Source organism: Falco biarmicus, chromosome 8 (genome assembly GCF_023638135.1).
Source record: "Falco biarmicus isolate bFalBia1 chromosome 8, bFalBia1.pri, whole genome shotgun sequence".
NCBI classification, from domain to species: domain Eukaryota; kingdom Metazoa; phylum Chordata; class Aves; order Falconiformes; family Falconidae; genus Falco; species Falco biarmicus.
This window is the reverse complement of record NC_079295.1, coordinates 36,390,958-36,415,826: the sequence shown is the minus strand read 5'-3', so window position 1 is coordinate 36,415,826 and position 24,869 is coordinate 36,390,958. Positions and strand designations below refer to the sequence as shown.

Genomic DNA, 24,869 nt, shown 5'->3' with positions numbered 1-24,869 from the left:
CTTGACTTGTGTGGGAGAACTATTGGGAGTTAGCTGCTCTCTCCCTGTTAACACTGCCCACAGAAATGCAGCCTTTTCTGCTTTCAGGAGACAAGAGTATGATTATAACTGTGTGTGCTAGGAGGCAGGGATGTCATGTAAGGCATAACATCGCCCATGTAAATGCGACATCCTCCTACTCCCCTCCCTTTCACTTCAGTCCCCATTACCAATGAGATGATGACCTCACCAAGCCATCATGGGAATTTGCTGTGTAACAGCAATAGAAGAGATTTCAGTATACAAAGTACGTAACGTAAGGCCTCTTTTGATGCAGTAAGTCTTGGGGTGGGGAGGCCCCACAGAAATTTACATCAAGCTTGGTCCAATATATGCCCTTTCACTAAAAAGGGCTAAACCTGTTCATAATTAGCATGCCAAACCAGCAAGAACAACCACAGTCTGAGCAGTATTTTCAATACCACATAGTGTTACTCATACACATTACACTTCTAGTGCAAATTCTCTTTTCTCCACCTTGCTTTGGCTTCTCTTCCCATCAAGACACGTACAACAAAAAGGAAACAAAACAGCTACAGGAGCTATAATCCAACATTAAAGCTGCAATGGCCTTTATCTTTCTGCTTCTTTACACTTTTTGTAAAGTTTAATAAAAATTCACAAAGACGACCTCATACATAGGACTGGTAAGCATTCTGGGCTCAATCTGTAGAAACAGGTGACAAAATGCTTACCTTCCAAGTTAACACACAAAGTAGATGGCAACCCCACACTAAATGTAGAATTGAAGAACTAGGTTCTCTCTGCCATACGTTACAAGCACAAGAAAGCAACTACTACCAAAGAGAAAACATCTGAAAGATAGCATTTATATATGAAACACAGTTGTTGAGTAAGCAAATGGAACTGTGAATTTGCATTTCTTAGTTTATCTATAGTCTGAACGCTTTGCAAACAGCTACAAGGCAACATAAGAAAAATCCAAAAGGAAAGGCTCAAAACATTTTTGGAGCAACGTGTACACAGTGCTCTTCAATACCTCTTTTAGAGTGTGTGCAAAATTAACAACCTCAATTTAAGATTTTCCTTTTGTTTAAGCATTAAAGAAAAACAGCAACTTTTAAACCCATGCACACAGAAAATCATCATGTAGAAGGGAGCCACAGCAGACGACAGTTAGTAATAAGCAAACAATCCTTTGCTTTTTCTGTACACTTCCCAGTCGTCATTCTAAAGCAAAACAGGAAGAATTTAAGGACTTGTCAGTTTTCAGATGAAAATCCTATTCCTAAACAGGATTAGCTCGTAACCTAAAAATATCAGCCAATAATCTCCAAAAGTCCTAAGCCCATGTACCCCCCAGAGTCCTATACCAATCACTAACTATAAGAAATTAGGTCAGAATCCAAATCAGATCACACTAGAGTAGCATCAATCTTCTTATTTCAGAGCTGTCACATTTTAAATCTTTCATAGTTTCCACATGAATTATTGAAAACAGAGATCTGTCTTTGAACAGAGACTAACTAGAAGTGACAATCCAGTTTAATGTTACAGTTTAAAAAAAGGCATATTAAAAAGTTTATCTTCAGTCACTTACAACATACATCTCTAAATGTACCCCCTGTCAAGCAAACAAAGAAAAGCTACCTACCAGACTGCTTTAGAGTTTCCTTAAAATTATCTGGGATCAGGTAGCAGTACTTCTGACACTGCCATCTGACAATACAATTTCTTTCTTGACCAAATTCTGTGCCTAATTTCTAGCAGCTTGACATAGCCTACCTACATCAATCCCAGTAAGACCAGAGAAGCTGTTCATTTCTAAATTCTGTACATCTATAGCCTCGTTTCACACATGAGCTGCACACTAAAACTTGTGATGTATTATGTGACTCAGCCACTGGCTGACTATCCCTGTATGTTCCCATACCCCATTTACTAGATATAAAATATAATAAGCAGCATATAACATCCCCAAATCTTTGAAATCTATTGATGTGAAGCCATATAAAAATCACTGACATCTGTAGGGCTGTGGAAACTGGAGCTGACACTACTGTATGTATCAAGAGATCTGGACCCTGAATCTGTCAAAATAAATCAGTCTGAAAGTTTAGCCTCAAAGAGTTCTCCTGCTAACTTAACTGGAATTTACAAAAACATATACCCTGCATAAAATCTTCCAGTGTCACCTACCAACAGACATTATCTGTTTATTATTCTTACAACCTGATATTGTAAAGTACTGAGACTTTTTATTATATTATCAAGTCATAAAATTTTATTTTAATAGCAAGTGATAATTATCAAGTGTTTGATTAACTGATTAAATGATTGATGCAAATCACTTTCTGTACTATAGCCTGGTTTCCTTTTCACAATGTCAAGAGTCTTCTAAAATGCAGACTCCAGAACCTTGCCTACATGTAAAGTATTTGAGCACAATACAATAATTTGCATCTGGAAAGCATCAGAATGCACTATTAAAGAAGTGGCCACTTCAGCTTACACTGTTATGGTCCAAATCTTGACTGACTGCCATCTGGGCAAAGAACACAGAGTCAATGAAAGCACATCATTGCTACTTTGTTCCCAGAAGTGGCATCACCAACTTACTAACAATTATCACCATTGCATCCATTGCTTTTAAACTCGGTGCAGTACACGGACTGACACTGCTGACAAGGAGAGGCAGGTATTAGTTATGACCAGGAAAAAAGCCTCAGCTACAGCTTTTAGATACAGGCTGTCTCTTTCCATAACGAGAAGCAGCATGCTATCCAAGTTCTACGACATCTTCAACTATAAAATTCACACTTTATCTACAAACTTGTCACCAAAACCAAACCAACTGGATAACTAACGTCAGCAAGACACTTTAACACTCTTATTTTGACTAATTTTATGGTGACATTTATGAGTTGTAATGAGCTATATGAATCAGTGGCATAAAACTACTTAACACATAATGAACTAGAGGGCAAAGTAAGTGGTTTGATTGCTAATTAAACAATATTTTTTTTGCCATGCAAAACGAACCTCTTATTAAATATCATCATTTTTTACTTGTTATATAACAAGTTTCTATCTCTCCTTGGCTGAGTTACAACAACAATCACAAGTCTACAGACTGGCAATTCCTTTGGGAAGGGACATTTATTGACTGCAGTTTGAGAAAATACAGAAAATGTCATGAGAAAAGCCAAACAAAATCTTCACTCCTCAATACAGAACCACAAAAAAAGACAAAACCCTACCTGATGATTTAAACAGTGGCTACCGCCTCATCCTTGCTAGCAGACACAAGCTCTCTTTCCTCATGTGCTCTGAGGTCCTCAGAAACTAAAGTGTTGTCAGCATAACCTGGAACATGAACAAATCATCTGTAAACATAGGATGTAACCAGAAGAGACAGTTCCCCTTCTCCTATTTGGGTCAGTATCTGTTGTGCAAATCACACTGAACAAGCAGGGGTTTTGTTTGACACTGTTCCTTTTTTTTTTCTCCCTTGGATCAACTTGCTTACAATGGACCATCTGCTAATTTCAGCTGCAGTCCTCAGTCATTCTGGATCAAGAGAAATCCATATATCTCCTCAGGAACCCATACTTCTAGGCATTTAACACCACACTGCTTAACCCTGAGCACGCTGACAGACCAATTCTGCATATTCTTGTTACAGGCAATGTAGAGAAATCAGAGTTCTCTTCATACCACAATCTAGTAGTGCTGCATACAAAACAAAAGATTGCTGTGAAGACATCATAATCACCTTCATGCTTCCTCATGGTAAGATATTATAGATATGAGAGGATAAAGCAAATGGCAAAAATAGCCAACACAAACTCAGTTTGAATGCAAGGTACAATGAAGAGCTGTGTAACCCAATTTCCATAGCCTGTCACGGAAACAAGATGTGCAAGGCCTTCTTCCTGGCAAAATGGACTGACAAAAAAACTTGCCAGGACAGTTCAATTCTCTTGCTTCCACAGCACTCCTGGCTTGGCCTTTCACTTTTCACTCTTCAAAAAGCAGAGAAATTCCACAGAAAGTGTTAAACTTACCTCTTTCCCTCTTCTCTCTGCACCTCCCCCCAGGGCTACAAATTAATGTAAAAGCTTAGGCAACTATAAAAGCCATCAACAAGAAACAGGCAGGAGTACAATTAAATAAACCCAGTAATGTAAAACTCAAATTGCAGGCAAGCAACCGAGCCCAGTGTCCAAGAGCTGATTTCAGTATAGGCAAGGCTGCAAGAGCATCATGTTACAATCTAAGCTTTAAGAGCAAGTTTGTTTAGACAGTCATATTAAAATATTAATTTTCTAATGCAGGAAAAGGAAGCAGCCCAAAGCTCCAGCTGAAATATGTTCTGGTAATCATCTAACCGTTGTTCACTGTTAAAAGCTTGACCCACATTATTAATGCTTGTAGCATTATAAAGCATTAGGCCTCCATGACTTACCTCCTTATTTTGAAATGGGTACTGAGACTGATGTTTCTCTTCAGAGAAAGAAGAAACCTCTAAAGTGTCTTGTCAGCTGTACCCAGATGAATATTTTTCAGGACTACAGAGCTCTTCATTTAAGCTCCAGAACAGTGCAGATCCTGTGATCCTAGATCTACTGCTTATGGGTTTACCCTTGAGGAAAGTACTGCCAGTGGCACGGCAACTGAGTGGGATAACTCTAAAACAATCCTAACATTTCTCAGCAATTACATCATATTTTTTATGAATAAACACAATTTTACTAAACTTTAATGTCAGAATTGCCTTTTGACACAAACTCCAAAGAACTGTGTTACCACAACTGTGAAGCATTAATCAGACCTTCTCTTACTCTAACAGCTTTTTGATCAGCAATACTTAAACAAAAAAGTACTTCTTTTACAAAGCACAAATAATCCTTAATAAGAGGTCAAACTGATCCATTTACAAAGACCAGCTAATCAAGTATGTGCCGATATGCCATGGACGTCTTATCCTGCAAAGATATTAATGGACGTGTGCCAGCCCTACTTCAAAGAAAACTACTGTGCAAGTTACAGCTAAGTCTTCCTCCTAATCACAAACATGCAACTTCCTTAGCTCTTGGAAATGCATATTCAGAATTTAAGAAGAAGACTTGGGGTAAGAGACGAGAAAAACCACACACAACTATTTTCTGCCAAGGGCAAAAAAATCAGGAGTGCTAAAAAGGACTGAGATGACCCGAACATTTTAGAGGAGCATATTCAAGGTATATTCAGTAAAAATCCACTAAGAACTAAGTCGTCAAGGGAAGCTTCCATAAGAGTGATAAATAATCCATTTAAGAAAATTGAAAAAATAATTACCAGGGCAACTATAGAGGAAAAAGCACATACACATAAGGAAATACAATGGGACAGAAGAAGAAAATAGTTGGCAGAATACAAAGATCTTTAGACTCAAATTGGGAAATACATTTTCTTCATCCTCCTCATTTCTCTTGAGCTGTTGATAACCTGTAATGTATTTTGCATCTTTGTAGTACTGCTCTTTCAGAACCAATGTTTAAATTAACTAGGATTTACCAAATGCTTTAAGTACATAATCTAATATTAGATACTTATTCCAAAATAAAGTTAGCAGGTAGTTAATGTTTAGTGGGTAGTTAACATTAGTAGGTAGCTTTGTTATCCTCATAATTAAGATGGGGGGTGGGGGAGGTGGGGTAAAGGCTTTTTTGTCACTACAGCAAACAGTAGTAAAGTTTTACCTACATATTTCTTTGAAGGTCACCATAATAGGCCATAATAAAGAAATTTTGGTCACCTAGGATAAAAACCAATGAATTGTAAATAAAGATCACAACTGCTTACATTTGAGCTGAAGTACTTATGTTGGAAAAAAGTATATGTCCACCATCTGGTGCACAGTAATTATAGAAATTAAAACCGCATTTCTGTGGCCTGCCTTTTTAACAATTTTTACTGATACTGTAATACTTGATCTTCTTAGGGAACATAATCTAAACTCATGCTGTTAAATGGTCATGGGGCTATCCACTGTATGGCGTAAGCAGTTCATTAGGCTGGAATCTTTAAAAACACTTGCTTGCTCCCTAGTAATAACAGAAACAGTTTCTGTAGTTTTACGTCATGCCATTAAATTTAATCCACAGTCAAGGCAAGTTAATTTCACACCTGCTGAGCGATATCCTGATGGATGGCACCACAGCAGGTCATTAATTTTCATTCCTTTTGATTAATTTCACACCATACACTGGACACAGTCTTTTGAGTTACGATGTCTGAGTGCAATGCTTAATTCCTGTAAACAGCTAAATCAGTTTTTGACTGCTTGCCAAAATGCAAAGAACCCAGATGTGATACAAGTGAAAGGCAGCTTCACTAGGCTTGGCACTGAACTCTGACACTGCTACAGGTGTGACAGGACTCTGTCACTCAGCAGTATATCTTAAGTGCATTCTTCTTTAGCATAGCCTTAAAGCAAAAATTCTGGATACTGCTTCCTTTTAAGGATTTGCTTACAAAAAAAATCTGCAGCATCAGTAGCACAGATGTATCTAACAACACAGATAGCAGTGGCACTACTGAAACAAATGAGAAGTTAAAAGTCAGCCTTTTTTATGCCACAGAACCCCCCCCCCATCATTTGGTTATCGACTTAATACCTAACAAGGTATAAAGATTTTCTAAGACTAGCATGTCTCCTGTTTTCAAATAAAAAAATTAAAATCAAGACTACAGAGGGTGAAAGAAGGGGAAGGAAAAGGTAAAGTTCAAAGATGACAACATCAGCCACTGTTGCCACCACAGCACAAGGGGAAGTTGCAGTTCATTGTGTCCCTCCATAGTCAGTGAAGACAGCTGGGGCCCTCAGAGGCCTCGAGACCCACAAGAGGGTCCAGCCACAGAAGACAGCTGAGCCAAGCCAAGAGCTCACAGCCGGGGGCCGTTAATCTCAGTCCACACTCCTCATCCTGCTCTGAGCCACTTACTCTCACACCCTCCTTTGTGCTAGAGGTGCCAAATCAACAGATCCCTGGACAAGCTGATTCATACCATGAAAACAAATAAAGCCTTTTTCTTATGTTGGCTTTCTACTTGTTTTGTAAACCAAGCTGTCTAACAGATGGGTCAGGTGTGTATCACAGCTGGTGAAAACAAAAAGGAGAAATTGTATCTTTTAGTAGCAAAGAGCTGTTTAGCTTCGCCCTTCTCTCCCTTCTATGGAGTGATTCCAAGCAGCAGCCCCAAAAGCCTCACCCTCTGTATTGACTATGGAACGACCTCAACTTCTTCAGCTCAAATTAGCATATGCTTTTACCCCTTCTTTTCCATTTCTCCACACCCCCCAATATTCTACAGCACAGCTAGTATTAAGGAACCATTAGTGTTTTTCACTCGTTCAGTTCTTCATCTCTTTCTTCTTACTTCCCAATACAGTATAAGCAAATTCTTAAGACTCTTCCTGATGATGAAGAATTTAGAAAACAAAAAGTGCTCGTGCTTACCAGGAGCCATTTTTGGTAACAGAAGCTATTGCAGTGAAGTCAAAATAGTGGAAAGAGTGAAGGAGAAAACAGTTTTGTGATTTGATAAATGTGAATCATATACAAGATGCAATTCAGTATTCACAGCTTAAATTTCAGAGTGTGACAGGCTGAGGCCAGGAAGACATGAGCTATTCTGGATCCATCTGTGCCAGCAGACTTAAACCAGAAGTCACTGCCTCCTCACATGGAATTAACCTGAGTGATCCTAGACACTTCAGTCCAAGTTGGGTAATTTGCTCTTTCAAATACAAAGCTGGTTTGGCTATTTTGATTAACATAGTTCAGACAGTATAAACCAGCCCCTCCATCAAGATTGCAGGAATCTTTTCTACCATCATTCTGTTGGTAGAAACAGAATCCTCTGGCTCAGCATACCAACATCAGGACTTACTATCAAGTACTTGATCAAAGGCTCTGCATAAAGCTTGAATGGATGCTCTTTTGATGTGTATTTTAATGGCTACCTGTTTATTTGCCAACATGCAGTTTTCAGCACAAACTGAAAAAAATTAGTGGCAACTTCTATAAAGAATTTAAATACAGGATGAACTAGAAGCTGGATTAATAGAACTTAGCTACCGAATAGAAAGTCAAAGTAAATTATCTCAATCATCAGAAGCTGCAAGCTGGATTTTTTGGACAAAACTCCCATTCCTGGCAACCAATTATACCAATTCTGACAGAGCCAGGAGCATCAAAGGAAGAGCTACAGTCTGAACATTATTTACAGCAGCATGCTCTTTTTCCTCACCATTGCATGGTTCACACTATGAATCAGAAGGTGAACATTTCAGTTCTTTCCCCAATTACCTAAAACATAATATAAAAAAAAGAGTTTGAGGGACAATGAACTTTCTGATGTCTACATTTTCAGATGTCTAGAGGACACTTAGGTGCACTTCCCTTTGTATCTCTCAGTTCTAAAGGGCTGCTGAAAAAGCCATTCCCTTTCCGCCTAAAATCCCTCTGTAGCTGTTATCTCTCAGGCCTTGTTCTCCTACAGAAGCATGCACTCACACTCCTCTTTCCCCAGTGTGGCCTTCTTCAAATTCTTCTAGCTGGAGCTTCAGAAAAAAAACCCAAACACACACACATCAACCAAAAATCTGAAATAGCCTAATACAGGTCACTGCCTTCAAACTCTATCAGCTTCCTCTCCTCCCCTGAAAAGGGTGGTACTTTCAAAGAAGAGGAACTTAAGCCTCCCTATATGACATTTGAAACTAGAAAACAAAAGAACTCCAACTCTCAAGCAGGGTCTTATGCTTTGTTTTCTCCATCTCACACAAATAATAGAAGAATTAAGGTGAAATTTCCCGTAAGTGCATAGATTAATGTTTACAAAATCTCTTTAATTGTTACAGCAATTTGTAAACCAAAACCAAATGCAGTAAAGAATGAATTTTAAATTGCTATATGTTTGCATATATTCATTATGCACATCACCATATGTCAGGCAGAATCTCTGAAGGTAAATCTCAAACAAGTGATAACCACTGAAGCAACACGGTGAAGAACAGACAAGTGATATATTTAGCTTCATCCTATCTGTGTCCTTAGAGGAAAGTGTTCCTTCTGGTGTGGGAAGGGGAAGAGAAAAACCCCCACCTTATTTGGTATGTTAAAAAAAAAGCCTAAAAAATGAAGGAGTGTTTTCCCAAACACTGATGACCCACTTTACACAGTCTTATATAACTATAAAATGAGATTATATTTGCCTTGCCATGGACTTAATCTTATGTTTTTCAGTCTGAACCACATCAGAGGGTTATCACCTGCCTACCATAGTTCTCTGAACTTTCTCAGTTTAAGTAATACTGTCCCCTCCATCTTCTCAAATTAACAAAAAAAAAAAAAAAAAAAGACAATCTGGTGAGGTAATTTTGCACTTGTCTGAACTGTACAAGGATTAGGATTATAAAATCTGAAGATACGTAGCTATGTTTAATACTGTTACCCTCTTAAATTTTCACCAGTCCTGGAATTCCACTATGCATGCTCATTAGCATGTTCTCAACCATATACATTGAGCTTCTCTCCCTCCATGGCTGGGAGCACAAGTCAGTTTGTAGATTACACATATAAACTGACATCTTGCCATTAAATCAAATGGTTTTCCAAAAAAAGGCAAAACCAGATCCACTTCAGTAGGTATTTTCTAAAAGGGCACATAAAACATAACATTAACAAGTCTCCTTGACACTGCAGCAGAAGCCAGTCTAGATGTTGTTCAGTTGTACAGATGGAAGAAGAGGGAAAAAAATAGGTCCCTTCTAGCAGAAAATCTTGCAGTGTACCAACTAAAAGCTCCTTCACACACTAGACAGAGATTAATATACTTTGAAAACACTCCACACATATAATGAAGTATCCATATATTTGTTAAATACCTGAATCACGAGAACAAGATTTACAAAGCAGTTAAGTCATGGAGTTCCACGGGCCATTCAAGCACATTAGCTTAGTTATTAAGTTAGTTCTCTAGTGTTTCAACAATACAAATGCATTATAAGTAATTTAAATGTAAGCATCACGGCCTCCCTCCTCCTTCCCACAACACACACACACAAAAAAAAAAGCTCTAAAAAATACCTCCAGTTATGACAATTGGTGCCATTGACAGCTGAAGATCAGCTGCTATGATTACAATCTAAATCACATCTTTACATTATAGCTGCACCCTAAACTGTAGCCAACATCTATAGTAGAACATGCCCTACTGCAAAACTCATTAGCATCCTAAATCCAAATGGTTCCCAGAATCAGAAAGGAAATCCAATAGACAATACTGTCCATCTCCAGAATGGTTACAGTGAAAACTATTTTGAGCTAACATGGGAAAGATAGGAGACTTCTCAGGACAAATACAGTGACAGAAAGCTTGCCTCAAAAGGAACATCCATTAGTGGCAAGGATGACATTTGGTTGCAGTATGCCATACACTCTACCTAGTGTCTAATTAGATGAAAAGCTCTTAAATAATAGACTTTGTATCCAAGGTGCAAGCCCGGTGGAATGATTTCTACTTGCTGATTTTCTTCTGAATCTCCAGGGCAGGTTCAGCATCCATTCTTGTGGTCTGCATCAGGCAGTATGTTCCTAGAACCAGGTTAATGTTAGCTACGTAAAGGCACAAGATGTGAAATAAACTCACACCTCTTAAGATACAAATACTCATCTATAAATATGTACCAACAAAAAAAAAATCCACTTTCAGACAATCCATCTGACAATTACTACAGTCCAGCAGCTAATATAAATGCATATAGGCCTTTCAAAAAGGTCACTTACAGCTCTGAGTAGAATTTAAACGGTCTTGAAACAGTAGTGTAGTACTAACAGAGAGGAAAAGAGAGACCACTATGCTGATACTACCACAGCTGAATGGATTTCTTTACTGTTTAGTCCTAGCTAATAAAAAGACAGGCAGAGACACAGAGGAAGAGATTTTCTAACATTATGAAAATACTCATTCCTTTCTACTCACTGGGGAAATGTGCTGGCAAATATCTTTAGAAGATAAATTGGTACAAAAAGCCTTTCTCTTTCAAACTCTGTATCATCATTGGACTACATTTATTTCTCTTTGTAACAGCCAGGATTTGACAGATAACCTGCAGAAAACTATTTCAGGCATTATCTTAGCACATGTCAACAACCAGAGCTGGCTATTTGCTTTGTAAACTACAACCATGAGGATCCAACATAAGACTATCCTACCACTGTATCGTATTTTAGCCTACTGACTTACACTTGTGTTCCACTGCAGAAAGTAGATAAACCTGCATTTGAGCCACATGCATGCAGAGTCGTAACAGTATCTCTAATTAGAGGGGGGGGGAACAAAGTTGAGCAACTAAGCTGTTTTTCCCATAGGTAAGGTTTCGTTTAACTGCTAACCTCCCTCCCATTAACTGTGTTGTTCCTGCTCTTCATACTCCAGTCTGCTTTACCTTAAAGAGCAGTACCCAACCAGTTAATTTAATGACTCCTTAAGAATAACTTCATCAACACTACCACCAGATCTTCCTCTACCTATCATACTGTAAGATTCTTTAGAATCTGAAGGATTTTTCCTTCATTTAGTTTAAAAACTAAAAAGCAAACCCAACTTGGTTTCACAGCTTCGTGGCTGTATCTAGCTACTACGACACTCACAATTCCACATTAGACAAGCAAAAAACTGTATACAGTGAAAGTTCAAAGACGGACTTAAAAAAGCCAGCTTACAAAAGCAGCAGATTAATTATGAAAACACAATAGCCAGTATAGATTTACCAGAAATTTCACAAGACAATGCTTTAAAAGTTGTCTAAGTTCAGATCTATTTGATGGCTTGCTCTGCTCAGCCTTCCTATGTTCTAACACACCACTGAGACAATTTAAAGTAGCAAACTTACATTTTCTCCATAGTATTTTCATTCGTTTATCCTGACTTGCTTTTTGGGGAGCTATAATGATAGCCTTAGAAGAGATTCCTATACAAACACTTAAAATAATGAAGCCAAATATGTTACTGCAATATCATATTGAATATATTCGAAAAAATATGAAGTCAATTCTGGTATAAATAACTCCCAGGGAAAAAAATCTGCAGGTCCTGACAAACTACAAGACACCTGATGATTACTCATCTCTTCAATGTGCTACTTGTATTTTCAGTAGATCCAAAGCTTGTGCAACATGGGCAGAGTCAGACCTTCAGTAAAAATGGCCTCAATCATTACAGACAGTTGCCTGAAGTTAGCTGAAAAAGCCGTATCAGAAAAAAAGACAAGAGGATCTGTGTTAAAAGAGTTATTCATGTGACAAAGAAAAAGATGCAGGATCAACTGGCCTTCTGAAGGCATGCAGTCCTTGCTTGAAATCATCTGTTTTGATAATTACGTGGTGAGCAATCCAACAGAAAGGTTCTAGCTCATCTTTTACCTATTATTAGCTGATTATAACAAAGATTCAGCACAGCTGCACATGCACCGTTCGGAGACTTCATCAACTTCAACTTAATTGTACAAGAAAAAAATCCATCCAGGTTTGTTAGGTGGATGGGTGGGATGAGGAGTTTTGTTTTAGTGCAATTCTAGATGCCAACATGTTCAGTAAATAAGGACATTTCCTAAATAATTTAATGAAGAAACAGGTTACGCAAACACGAGAAAGAAATCTCAGAAGTACATTTGGGGGGATGGGACTGAATGCACGAGATAAAGCTTAAGTGTAATGTGTGTGAAAATTTTCAAGTCATATGGTGAAATCTCATGCTTGAAGATGAGATGTTTGAAGAAAAAAGGCAAAAGCCATTCAGAAGTCTGGATTAAGATTTTGCTTTTTTCCAAGCACACCAGAGGACACTCCTCACACAAATGAAATTCAGCTTGACCACCACCAACAAAAAAAAAACCAAACCCCAAATAAGTATACTTAGAATTGAGAGATAGCTGAATATGAGATTACATTCACTAAAATCTTTACAGTCTGGTGGAAGGCTGCTTCCAGTGCTGAGCACAACAGAAACACATACGCTGCCTGCATAGCTCCTGAAGGCCAAATGAAAAGAGAGCACAACATGACTAGCCCTTCAGTTTTTTCCGATGTGAAACAGCAGAAGTAGCGGTAATTGCAGTAAGTAGCTAGCAGTGACCAAGAGAACATGCTTCATGTTATACAAAATAAGGAAGAAATGAGACAGACACATGCAAAGATGGTAAGAAAAGTATGACCAAACCCCTGAAACCTGTTACCCAGTATTCTGGAGAATTTCTAACACTTCACCACTTTTTTTTAATTATTTTTTTTAAAATCAGTTTTACAACTCAAACACTGGTGTACTTCATGTGATATCCTGAACAATTTTTTAATAAGGAAATAATGACCTTAACACTGTAATAAACTGGAAATTGTCAGCAGTTGACCAGATCACACTTCTATTTATCACAGACACAAGCCAAGTGAGAATATATTAACAACAACAAAAAAAAAAAAGTATGCTAATAACATTTGACAGATTTCCTCCTCCATTTGTCAAACACAAAGGTAACAAGGCTGGTCAGTACAAAATAAATAAACAAACTGTCTTAATCCTGCATTTTTGCAGCCTGGACAAACATTTTTATCCTGAGCAGTAGGCTTGATCCCCATAGTACAGGGAAGGTGGACATGTTGAGCACTGTAAGGTGCCTGGAGTATTTCCTGCCAAACTAAAATGCTGCATCAGCAGCCTTTTTAATGAAATGTCAAATTCTAGTTATTTAAAGAATAAGGTAGGTGGGTGACATATTTAAAAATACTCTAACTTGTGAAAGGGCAAGAGTACACCTTCATTAAAAAAATCCTTTCATAATACACATTCAAAATCAATAGCATGAAATCTGAGTTGTATATCAGGAATTTATAAGCTGAGAAGGATGATTTGATTTGGTTGTGTTTTTTTTTTTTTAATTTGAATAGACAAACATAAAAATATATAGTATTTATAGAGAGTAAGTCTTTTTTTGGGAAAAAAAACAAACCCAAACAAAAAAACCACCACAAACACACACACACACACACAAAAAAAAAAACCCACCAAAAAAAACCCCAACACATTCATTTGCTAGATAAAACTGGGGTCATCTGACATACTGGACAGACCTCTAACCAATATTAACCCTCTATTAAACTAAGATTTTAATAAGTAATAAGAACACAATCTTTTAAATTAGGTTGATGTTCAAACACCCCAAGCCATCACTGTCATTGAAAGCAGCATTTTTATCTCTTTCCAACCTCCCCTTCCCCAGCCTATACAGCTAAAAGGTGAAGACAGCTAGGGGATGTAATTTTGAAACATGAGCTGCCAAATGTCAGAAAGCCACTTCCAGCCACCAGAGTTTGTCAGCCAGTTCACCCCACTGCCACGTAAAGGCAGTGATAGGAAATGGTAGAGGTTGGCAATGAGGGCACAAATTTTATCTAATTGCAGCCTTGGTGAAGACCAGGAAGACCAATGACATTCCCATACAGAAGCACCACCAAATGCTAGTGTTAATTCTCTGATCAGCACACAGAACGTTTGATTAGCATAAGGTACTACAAATTATAGAATGATAAAGCCACCAAGTTACACAGAGTATTTTGAACACCATATCCTGAAGTACCAGATTATCAGTTGGGCAACAGAATTAAAGTTTGCCATATCCAATAGGAACAATACTTCAGGGTAGAACAAGAATTGAGACAGGAACAGTCTGAATAGAGACCAAGACAGTTCTAACAAAACAGAGTACTAATGGCAGATGGGGAAAAAATCAGTTGTGCAAATACATGAGATGTAGAAACCCTGTCTTCAAATGTAGGCAAAAAAGCCCTCTGCTAATTTACCTTTGTTTGTTTTAACCCCAAATTATGAGAAATTAAGATTCTTCATATCTCCACCTAACCCTCCTTTTTAGATCTAAGAAATGCAAAATCTATGTAGAACAGTTTTCCCCATATATTTAAATTATAATACTATTTTTCAAGCTCCGCTATTTGAAAGGAATCTTTTTTTCCTTTTTAAGATTCACCATCTTCTTTGCTCTAGATCAGGCCACATGCATGCCAATATCTCAGTATATAAGCGTTCTTATACACATTTTAAGTATCTTAATCAATACTGGCATTCTTCTGTAACATTACACAAGGCATAAGCTATGCAACCAGTACATGTAGAAACTACTACATCAGGAAATGAATCAAGGTACAAAGACTTTAATAGAAGCTGAACAGAAGTTAAACCTGTTACAAGCTTTTGCTCTGTATCAGCCAGTACAGCCCTCAAAGGAAAGTTTAAGTGTACACTTGGGCCTCATTGTACTACTTTCAATATACAGAGCCAGAGGTTTAAACTGCATCAACTCAAAAAGAGCTTAAGTGAACTGCAATATGCCTTTTACAACAGTACTGAACTTTACCCACTGCAGTTAAATTCTCATTACATGATTACAAAAATCCATTCTTTTCACTATAGGCCAGTGGCACACTGCACCACTGCTGGTAATGTACGAACAGTGTTGCACCAACTCCTCAGTCACTGGACACTCAGAAGCCAGCATGGATCAATTAGTGAACTAAAATTCCAAACTTCCGTTGGGTATTATACTTCACCTCAGCTGCTAGTTAGCAGCAATTTATAATGGTCTCCAGAAAAGAAACCAAAACATTAATCACTGTCCAGCTGAAGCTCTTCCTTGTTCCCTCAAATATTCTTTAACTTACCTTGGTGTAAATTTTGGTAATACAGGTTAGGTGAAAGTTCCTCAAAGGAATCACATGTAGTCCTATAAGGTTATCAAACCAGAACCCAAGAAGAGTCACTTAAACTAAATCAAAGATTTCACAAAGATTTAATGTCTGGGGCCATAAAGTGAGATTGATAAACCTCCCCAGAAGTCTCAAACCACTGAGATCCAGATTCAGACCTATGTCAAATTGCTTTGCCAAACACTCATGCAATTCAATTTCATTTCTCACATCATTATAAGTCAGAAGGTTTTATTTTACCGATTACCCAATTCCTTGAACACATGACTGCCAAGCTACTGAAAAAATCTGGGAAAGTATCCCAACAAGAATGACAGATTACTATCTTATCTATAAAGAGTACAGTTTATCTTTCTCTTTCAAGAGAAGTTACAATATCAAAACAAAGAAAAATATTATTTTAGAACTGATTTATAAGTAAACTCAGCTTGTATCCCAGAAAATATCCACTCAAAATAACAATCTAATATTTTATTTTAAAGTATAACCATAACATATTCATTTAACTTGATTACAGGCTTTTAAAAAAAAAAAAAATCACACTAAGTATTCAGAACTGGTTGATTTTATCTATCATATAATAGCTGTTAGCTTGAGTAGAAAAAACACTGGAAGCATTTGCAGCATTCTCTTCCTGTATGCTTTTTCAGTCTAGTAAAAGAAAAGTAGCTACATAACACAAATAGGTACCAAGCATAAAGAGAATGATACTGCATTTCACCATGTTCTTGGAAGATCAATAGTGCTGATTAAGAAACTGCATTTCATGAAGAGAAATACAGGGAAGGAAACTGTTCATTTTTACAAGAACTTACAAAACCAAACAAATGTTTTAAGGAACTCATTGGAATAATGTAGCTTTAATATTCTGGCTAAATATCCTGCACAACATAGGCTGAAGTCTGAGTGGTAAAGATTGAGAAGTCTTTGTGTCTTCCCCCCCCCCCCCAATACAGAATGTTCCACATCCTTTTCCTGTTCTGTCAGATCAGGAAACGCAAATACTGATTTCACTGACAAGATCCTACCAAAATACAGCAGTGACAATTCTTAATTAACTATAAGGAGAAAGAAAACCATCAGATATTTTGATTTGGCTATACATTTATTCAAATTTAATGCTTAGTTTTTAAATTTAGTTTGAGTTCCAGACAAACAATTTGAGATCTTCAAAAGCCACTCTCAAACAATTCGTTTTGTTTAGTCCTCCAAACGTTTTTTTCCATGTTTTCATGATCTCTCTGAAACTTTTTTCCACAATCCCTGCAAAAGAGGTATGTATTTTAACATTTCCTATCTTAAATTCCACCAGCACACACACTGACAAATAGTCATTTTGCTGCTCCTACCCTCCACAACCCAGCATTTAATTGGTGCCTTACTTTGACCGCTTGCTCACTTGTTTTTAAGCATCTTATTGCTACCCAAGGAATAACCATTCATTTTGCAGCCCCTCTCCCTGCCAAAATCACCTTTAAATCTGCTATATGTCTACTATTTGCCAAATGCACTTTTGTCAGCATTGTGACGGTATTACAAAAATTAAGATGCTGGAGGATTTTGGAACTGTGTCTTGATTTTTATTTTTTGCATATGTGAAGTACATAGGAATGTTTGTATCCACATACAATGTATTAGTACCTACAGAGAACACTGCTGTCAAGCTCTAACTTTACTGCAAGGGTTTGCCAAATAGGTGTGAAATTGTATATGTTAAGGACATTTCAGATTTTTTCATAGGCATGAAATACATGTTTGCTTAGTTTATCTTTTTGCCTGGGATAAAGCTCCTTTGCCAGGTGGCTCAGAAAATCCAAGATCAGGTAAACAAACAAAGACACAGCAAGACAATACCCTATATTTCTTTTAGGAAGAAGGGGCCCATTTTAACGTACAATTCATACCAAAAGCAAGACAGAAGGAAAACTCACCCTGAGAATCTGAAGATGATGAAGATCTGGTTGCCATTGTTTGCTTAATGCTTCTAGACAGATTCCGTTTTGTGTATTTTTTGTATTTTGTGTATTTGTGTAATTATTAAAAACAGCAAGCTTTAATTACATCTAGACCGAAATGGGCAATTCAACACCAGGAGAAGCAAACTATTTCATGGTTCATGTTACCTGGAGTAGTATTTTAGAGGTATTAGTACTGGAAGCATTTCTTTTAGGCAGAAATACCCTTCACACTACAGCGCACTGAAACAGTGTGGGACTTTCATTCTATAGTTAGGTCATGCAAACAGTTTAAATTTAGCATTCAGTACAATCATGTTACAAAGTTTTGGTATAGAATGAATAAACAAACCTGGATAAATACCAGGTTAGAAACTTTCCTCATGTTTATTATGTTTATTCTAAGGTTTGTTTTTTCGTTTGTGTTTGGGGGGGGTGGGTGTTAGTGTCATTTTTTTTTTAATAACCTTTCTCTGAAAAGTGATGAATTAGTATATCCGATATAGAGGTCTAACGGTACACCACCAAACTTTCTCAACAGTAACTTAAAGCTAGTCTCTTCACTCTCCACTCTTCTTGTTCTACAACACAGAAAATTACATCATTGCACAAACTGTACTTAAACAGAACCTATCAAGAAAAGCTCATCAAAGTTACTTAAAACCTTGTTAGGAGGTAGATGATCTGTTCAAAGATTTTTGCTATGAATACCGTATCAGTGTTCAGATTCACTGAATGAAGGAGTTATGTGCATTTTTCTTAACTCATATATCCTACGTAGACAAGTTTTATGTGACTACTGAAACATTTCAGATAGCCCACTTTCAATCAAAACATACTTTACACTTTATTTTACAAAAAAAAGGTCATAATAGCAGGAGAAAAAACAAGTTTAGTTACATGGGTCCTTAACACTTGAAAATATATTTCAGGTATATCACATGCATACTACAGTCATGTTCTGCAGAATTCAAGGGTAACTTCCAAAAACTGCACTGAAGCTGCATTGAACTGTATTAGTTCCCTGCAGAAAAGGAACAAACAAGGGAAGGGGGCCAAAACTGGAGGGAGTGGGCAAGAAATCCATATCCCAAAATAAAACCTAGGCAGGAATGGTAATTCACTGCAGCTTGTCCATTTTACGATGACTTATAATCACGTAATCATTAGGTTGGAAAAGACCTTTAAGATCATTGAGTTCAACTGTGAACCTAACACTACCAAGCCCACCACTAAACCATGTCCCTAAGCACCAAATCTACGTCTTTTAAATACCTCCAGGGATGGTAACTCCACCTCTTCCCTGGCAGCCCGTTTGCTTGACAAACCTTTCAGTGAAGAAATTTTTCCCAATGTGCAATCTACTACTTGATTAGTAGCTATCTTAAAATGCTTTGCTGTGACCTCAATACAGGTTATATAAAATGTTCTACTAGTCACAGTGCATGTATGACTTGTCTGTTTCCTAGGGAAGGCAGGAATACAACCTTAACAGACAATGGAAAGGAAGCAGCAACAAACTTTTTTACCTGACTCTACCAAGAGTGAAGAAAGGGTTTTAGTTATAAAACTATTCTAGAGAAATATAACCACAAGGAATACATTATAGGGCAAAAATTTATATACAAAGAAATGCAACAAACTACATGACGCATGAACAACAGCTGATAAAAGTAAAACCAGGTTCTGCCTGCTCCTTGCAACTGATGTAAGTCTCTTTGTCTAAAGGACAAGGTCAAAAGAGGTGGTGAATAGCTTTCAAAGATTACACACTTTTATCAGGACATAAAAATCTGTAAGACAAATGTCAGTAGGTTAGACTAATAATCAAGGTTAAACAGTTTGGAGTGCCTGTGTGATGTATGAAGAAATATGGTTAGCTCACAGGATAAGAGGACCTTGTGAGACTCAAAGGGCCACGATCACAGGATTAACTCAAACCATAAATAATAAATCAAATGAATCACAGCATTGACTTAAGCTTTCCTCATTAAAAGGACTCTGCTACTTAACATACTGTAAGAGGGAATCCCTGCCCCCTAAACTGATTTTCTCTTCTCTGTTCTTTCACCAGTGTCTCCCTAGTAGGCAAGCTGCCACAGACATGAAAATACCACAGTCTTAGCAGAAGTTCCTCAAAGGAGCTACATCCTGGCCTGAGCTCACGCCTACAACTTGGGCTTGAAAGATTCACCTGATTAAAGCAGATAAGACTTCTCCTTGTTGGAAGACAAGAACAAAACCCCACAAATTCATCTCAAGACTACTGAGGTGTTCCAGCTTGAATAGAAGTGTAAGGCTATCCACCCTTTCGCATTGTTAGAAAAAGCCACTGCCTCACATCTCTGTCAGCACTTCTGTCACAAATTCTCCATCATTACGGTAGCTCCTCCTCAAATGTCATCCAATTAAGACAGCCTATGTCAGTATCTGAAACCCTTCACTGAACTAATATAAGTTTGTATAAAACTCCAGTTACATTATTTTTGTGGCCATGAATTACAATATTCTAGTTATCAACTTACATGAAGAAAAACAAGAAATAGTCTAAAGAGATGGGATCAGAAGTGATGGAAATCAAGCCACTATCAAAACATGACCTAAATGAGCCTTATTACTCACAGAAGTTGTACTTCATTATATTATAGGTCCGGGCTTCTCAAGAAATGAAGAAACAGATAATGAAGCCTTTACAACTTCAATAACATATGCCTGTAACAGGAAGCAAAAAGAGGAAAAAAAGGGCTTTGAATGTGCATGCATACACACAGAGGCAAATAAAATATTCCACTTTTTCTTCTGAAGTATGGAAGAGAAAAGATTTTTTAGGTTTTAATGTTGGGTGTTTTTTTGTTTAAAGTTCATGTGCATATGTGTTATATGAAATGCAGAGATGCATAAATACCAACTCAGCAAAAGTAGAGAGGAATAAATAAATAAAAAACAACTCAAATCAGTTAATAATTTTTTGAAATTGAAGATGCAGTATTAGCAAGACTGCTTGATTCCTGAAAGAGTTTCCACTCATCAGATTCCCAGCTGATTAGCACTCTGCAGCATGTTAATTTCCTTCAGCAGATGCTTCCCATGTTCGTTACCAAGAGTTGTTGCTGGAGTAGTGCTCTGGTTCCAAACCGGGCAAAGCAAAAGAGCTCTGCATACACTTTGGGAATAATGTGACAAATGAAAATGCTATCAGAACCTGCCTTTTTTTATATTCATCATACTGTATTTCTTTCCACCATCTATTTAAGAGACTACGCATACACTGTCAGACCATCTGTTGGCAAATAACCATAAATAATATTTGCCACTGTATCTCCCTTATCACTGCTCTTCCTATCAATAAAACTAAAATAACTCTGCCATTTTCTCATGAAACATTAAGACAGTCTTCTTTAGATCTCAGCCTGCTCAAAACATGAACACTGCATCCACATAAGCCTTCAAAACGTCACATAGCTAATAATCAACTTATTGTATCAGTGAAGAGCAGTTAACACCAACCACTCCTGAAGTTCTATTAAAATTTTAGAGCAAAGATGAGGAAGAAAACTGCATACTAAGCTATTTTATTAAACAGAAGCAAAAGTAGGGTGAACAAAACAGAAAAAAAAAAATCAAACTTGAAGGGAAATGAGTGGTGCTAATAAAATTCTACATATTACCTCAGGCACATATCTTTTTAAACAAGAGAAAGGAAGGGAATCTGGTTGGGGGGAGATGACAAAATTGGGAGAGCAATTGTCATTATTCTAAGTCATTTTAGAAATTCAGAACACTTCATTATTTTGCCAGATTCTATTTCACGAAGCAGATTAAGGACTGTAGATGATTTGCACCCAGTGTTGCTGGCTGCTTCTTAAGTTTTAGGCAGTTTAGTTTTGGGAGCTTAAACAACCTGATCTTCTTATATTCAGTCACTTTGTCTTTCAGCATCTTTTCAGTCCAGGCTGTACAAGCTCTCTTCCTCCCGGACAGGAGGATGGATTTATCACCCAGAAAAGAAGAAGCTTATGTTCTCATTTAATCCTTATTCTGCTTGTACAAAATAAAACCATATTCTACGTAACAGTAACAGAAAACAGTCTACATACGTTAAATTATGAAGAACAGATATTCCTCGTGCTAAACATACTGCTCCATGGGCCATTTTAAGAGTAAACTATTCCATGCATCACCTCATACAGGTAAAGAGCAAGAAGCAGCAGTGAAAGTTACTTTACATGTAACAAAACCACCAGAAAAAAGGCAGTTTTTTTCCTACTATTAGGCTTGGTACAGCCACCAGTAATTATAAGTGAACTGTGGGTGTTGCAGTAAGCAGAGTTTCTCATGAACAGTCAGAGTCATTACATAGAGATGAAGAAGGAAAAAGGTAAATCACCCATTCAGACTAAATTGGACTCAGTGTCCCCAGGCAAAATGGTTTCAATAATAAATACGAAGAACTAACTGGTTCCTCCTTTTTTGAAAGCTTTTCAGTCTTTTATGAAAAGGCAAAAGTATTTTGAAAGAACTGAGATCACCTCGTTGATTTGGGAGTAAAGACATATCCCTAGCCTACAAACAACTTCAAATGCTGTCCTCCTGAGGACAAAGATGAACAGATACAGTACCAGACATGCCCTGCAACCTACTTGCATTTTCCACACACAAGGCTGTTTGCTGAGATCAAGCACTTGCACTGCACTAAGTCAAAATCTATCCCTGTGTTTAGGATTATGAGTCATGCTGTTGAAAAAGCTATCATACTATTTCATGGGGACAAGGTGACAGGTTTTTAGATAACTAAGACTGTGCACTAGAATAACATGAATCTCAAGAGTGAGCCTTCATTTAGTGTTCTAATCTTGCTGCAGTTATCAAGAGAGACTCATGTATCAAGACCTAATGCAAGAATTAAGAATTCATTCTCCCAAGTTTACTGACCACAGTGCCAGCAAAGAAAATAAGCAGTCAAAAGGTAAGACTGATACTATACCGTAACTGGAAAACATGGAACCTACACTCCCTAATGTTAACAGTGAGAAATGCCTCCACCCTGATTTCATTCCTCAAAACTGAGTGCCATTTATTTCCCCCTTAAGATATATTAAAATGCAAGTTTACCTTAAATAGTTGCTAAAACAAAACTGGAAGGAGACTGAAAACGGGCCCCCAAAATTCTTGTACAACATAGGTCCACACCTACGTGATCACATCAGGTCAGCCACTTGACGCACACAAAAAAAATCCCTACGATCAAATGCACAAGATGATGCTGATGCGTAAGAAATACCGAATTCGACAAACGAAGAGCACGGTTATTTCCAACCTAAAGCTCAACGCACCTCTGGCGAAAAAGTAGCAGACATGGCAGACCAACGCACAGTTGACAGAGAGATGCCAGTTTTCAGGAACCCTTCTCGCAAATTGGCTTCCTAGAGGTTTACAAAGTCTGAAGAGGAAGCAAAACTGGCATCGGGTGGAGCCGGGAGCTCGTAAATCAGATCGTAAGGAGCCGATTTCAAAAGACTTCACCCCCCGAGAGCCACCCTCCCATCCACGGCGCAGACTGCCGCCCGCGCTCCGCCAACCCTCCGCCAGCGCTGCCCCGGCCCCCGAGGCGCGCCCCTCGCCCCTCGCAGGCCGTCCCCCCGCTCCCCCCACCCAGGCAGCTCGGGGGCCCCGGCTCCGCTCGGGAGGCGACAGCCGCCGCCCGCGGAGGCGCTCCCGCGGCGCCGGGCGCGGAAGGTCGTTACGCAAGGTGACGGGGGCGGCCGGGCCGCGGCAACGACGGGCCCCGCCGCACCGAAGCGACTGCCTGGGCGAGCCCCCTCCCTCCCATTCCGCACCGCACCCGCCGCCGGCCCCGCCTCGCGGCTCCCCCGCGCCGGGCCGCCCCCCTGAGGGCGCGATGTGCCCCCAGGGTGCGGCTCCCGCCCCACACGGCTGCAGCGGGAGAGCTGAGGAGACCGCTCTCCCTCACGGCCCGCGGAGCCGCAGCGGCCTGAGGGGGGCAACGGCGGCGCCCCCCCCCCCCCACCTCAGCGGGGCTGGGCGCGGCCCCAGTCTCCCTGCGACCCGCACCCCGGCGCCGCCTCACCTCCTCCGGCGCCGCCTGTGCGCAGCCCCCCGCACCGGGAGGAGCGCATCGCCCATGGTCCTCGGCGGAGGCCGGCGCGGGCTAAGGGTCGGCCGCCGCGCCCGCCGTGGGGGCCGGGCCACCTGGAGGCGGGCGGGCGCAAGGGAGCGTCTGCAAACTGCCAGCCGCCAACGCGGGCGGGCGCGCGCGGCGCGGCTCAGCACAGCACGGCACGGCAGCGCCCGCCCGTGTGCAGGCGGCACGGCCGGCGGCCGCGGGCGGGGCGGGGAGCGCGCTAACGGCCTGCCCGGCCGGAAGCGCCTGTGACAGGCCGAGGCAGAGCGAGGGAGCGTGTGCAAAGTGCCGGCCCGGCTGCGGAGCGCGCGCGCGGCGCCCGCAGGGGCGGGAAGCGGGCGGGGGGGCGCGAGGTGCGGTGCGGCGCGGCGCTGAGGGGGCCGAGCGGCCGCGGCCGCGAGGAGAAAGCGCCCGCGAGCGGGCACGGCCACCGGTGCGCAGCCGCCGCACACGCTGTGGTAAGTGTGCGAGGGCGGCTCCGGCGGGAAACGCCCACGAGCCCGCCGGTGAGGCGACGCCTCGGCGCCCCTCGGCCCGGTGCGCCTGAGGGGCGACGGCGGCGTCTCCCGCCGCACCCCCGACCTAGCCTTCCTTTGAGGCGGCCTTTTTCCCCTCACACCTGTCTGTGGCCCTGCCGGCGAGCGGCCGGTGGCCCCGCGGGGTGGCGGGTGGTGCTCAGGCCTAGCGGAGCCTGCCGAGGGGCTGGCGGGGAGGCTCGGCCCGGCGAGCTGCCGGTGCCGCCTCACGGTGCAGGGCGGCCTGGCAGCCAGAGGGGCCAGGAGAGCAGGGGCGGACAGACGTGGCTGGCTGACCCTACGCCTCGAAACAGCTGCCTAGGAGCCCTCTCCTGCCTTCCCTGCCCTGGGCTTGTCCACTAAAATCTTCACAGCCTACAAATGCCTAAGGTTAGGCGCGGATCTTGTCTTTGGTAGCAGTTGCGGTTTT

General features: G+C 40.1%; 1 protein-coding gene across 2 annotated transcripts in view; it reads right to left on the bottom strand.

The window, feature by feature from the left end:
- The window catches only part of MGAT5 (alpha-1,6-mannosylglycoprotein 6-beta-N-acetylglucosaminyltransferase), a 133,103-nt gene extending 109,001 nt beyond the window's left edge, over positions 1-24,102 (bottom strand). Inside the window, exons 1-2 of one of the 2 annotated variants that reach the window (XM_056348624.1) lie at positions 23,871-24,102; positions 3,261-3,366 (exon numbers count right to left, since the gene is read on the bottom strand). The gene's annotated coding sequence lies outside the window, so the exon portion shown is untranslated. The remainder of the gene's footprint in view (positions 1-3,260; positions 3,367-23,870) is intronic. The other variant, XM_056348625.1, reaches the window with a different exon arrangement.
- Between the last annotated feature and the right edge of the window lie 767 nt (positions 24,103-24,869).